General features: G+C 56.9%; 2 protein-coding genes across 2 annotated transcripts in view; both read left to right on the plus strand.

Annotated features, from left to right (window-relative positions):
• The window catches only part of LOC113217825 (uncharacterized), a 36,932-nt gene that overhangs the window by 26,291 nt on the left and 8,414 nt on the right, over positions 1-2,227 (plus strand). The window lies entirely within an intron of this gene.
• LOC127749970 (uncharacterized) overlaps positions 1,626-2,227 on the plus strand; it is a 20,071-nt gene continuing 19,469 nt past the window's right edge. Inside the window, exon 1 of the mRNA XM_052270197.1 lies at positions 1,626-1,782. The gene's annotated coding sequence lies outside the window, so the exon portion shown is untranslated. The remainder of the gene's footprint in view (positions 1,783-2,227) is intronic.

The following is a 2,227-nucleotide window of genomic DNA, read 5'->3' on the forward strand; positions in this document are numbered from 1 at the left end:
CCAACGACGCTCACGGCGTATACGAAGTACAGCGAGGAGCGCAGCTGCGCCACCGACCCGCCCGGCGCGCGTGTGCGATGGGCTGCCTACACCGCGGCTCTCCCAGCCCCCAGACACAACTATTAGTGGGGGACCTGATCGTTGATCGTGATTATTGACCGTATAAGTAATGTGGCCAGGAGGAGAGGGGAGCAGTGCTGAGCACAGTGGCACAGTGACTGACGTGACGACAATTGAACTTTGATTGTGCTAAGGCTTCGTACAAGTATTTAGTGTTGGAAACCCATGGCAATCGTCAGCAGTACACCCCCAACCCCCTCTCCCCCTCCTTCTCGGTTACGATCAATTTTCGGGTTATATGGCAGAGATGGCAGATGCTTCCTCCATGAGACTACACTCCCTTGCTTCTTCCTACGGTCCTTCGGAGGCCCAAAAGCACCTAAAGGGCCCGCTTCGCAGGCTAAGAGAGGGCCCGCAAAAGACAGTTATTTACAATTGTACACACTGACACTGTTAAACATCTCACGTTCGTCAATTCAAATACATTTTAAATGACCCAGCTGCTTTATATTTAGTTTCAGACGACTAGTATTCACAAATTGTTCACTGTCGCGTCAGTTTCTCCCCCTCTTCCTCGTCTACTATTTTGCTCAGCCTGCGCACGATCGTCTTCGCCCTGCCGGACAAGAAGTTCTGCCGAGGATGTTGACGACCTGGATCATCCTCTGGACCGCCTTCTGCTCGCGCTCGGCCTTCTCGGCCTCCGTCTCTCCGATCTTGGGGATGAGGTCCTCCATGGCCGGCGGCAGGTGCGGGTGGTGGTGCGGGTACGGCCCGTGGGCGGCGACCTGGGTCTGGGCGGCGACCTGGGCCTGCGCGGGCTGGGCGGCCACCGCGTCGTCGTGCTGCCATGCCTTCCTGGCCAGCTGGGGCGCGTCGGCGTCCGCCCCGGGGTGCAGCGGCGAGAAGCGGTGCGGGTGGTGCAGCCGGCGATGGGGCCGCGGCGGGGGGATCATGGAGCTCAGCACGTCCACGGGGATGATGAAGTCCGCGGCGGCGTCCGCGAGGGGGTCCGGCTCGTCCACCATGTGGGGGTGGGGTAGTCCTGCACGGCCTGCATGTGATCTGATGTTTTGCGTGATTCAGGGGGTGGGGGTCAAAAACCGCTCCAAAAAGCGATACGTACTTCGTGAACGGCCCCAAACCTGGTCGACATTTCTGCCTGCTCCTGCTGGATCTAAGGCTGACACTGTGTGCTCGAGCTTGTCTGCATTCTTGATCGTCTGCAGAGAAGAGAGCGGAAGGGAGCAACGGTAGCTGTCAGCGCCAAATGCGCAAACAAAAATGCGTATGAAATGCGGCAAGCGTACTTAACAATATGGGAGTAATAATACCCACATTTTTAGTCCAACCGGGGTATCTTGACAAGTTCTGGTAGCTTAAAGGGAATATGAACGTATTTTCGTTAACGCCTTAATTCGACGAGCGACCGAGCCCCCCCCCACCCCCTCCCTCGCACCGCACTGCTGCAGCACCGAAAGCGAGGCCGAGGCCCTCCGGGAGGGAGGGGAGATCGAGGAGGGGCGGGGGAGGGAGGGGGCTGGCACTGGCGAGTGGCAACCGACCTACCCCATCCTGCAACAGTTGAGAGTTGGAGTTGAGTTGGGCTGCCGCTGCGAATGCGAGGCAGGAGTGCCGCGCCGTGTGCTGTGTAGTGTGTCGGTGTCCGCCATCGTACCGCAGTTTCTCAGCAGAACAGTCTTTGGCCCAGCCGCAAACTCTGTAAGTCACGATACAAGTCGAAAGTTTCGCATGCACCGCAAACCTAAAACCTTATTGGCAACCACCACTTTCATCACCATTGCGTATCCAAGGGGGTATAATCATATCTGTTGCGGTGCATTTAGCCTACATTTCTAATGCGCCACCAAATTCGAGATGATGAATCCCCGATGAATCCCCACACCTCGCGACCAAAGTTTGGTTATGGCCCACCCCAGCCCCAGCTGAAGCACAGCTCGCCATCGCCTAAGGGGATTTCAGCCAATCTCAGTCCTCAAAACCTCTGGGGCGAGCCATTTGATAAATGAGCGATGGGAATGGTGTTCAATCAAGTAAGAGGAAGTGGCGTAACGTACCGCCGGCGCTTAACACATGAGCGGCAGAGGTTAGGTTCGTGCGGTTTTTGCTTCGTCCAGAGTTCATACAGTTTAAAGCGGGCACGCAT

The sequence above is a fragment of the Frankliniella occidentalis genome, unplaced genomic scaffold, assembly GCF_000697945.3.
Source record: "Frankliniella occidentalis isolate FOCC.00 unplaced genomic scaffold, Focc_3.1 Scaffold113, whole genome shotgun sequence".
In the NCBI taxonomy this organism is placed as follows: Eukaryota; Metazoa; Arthropoda; class Insecta; order Thysanoptera; family Thripidae; genus Frankliniella; species Frankliniella occidentalis.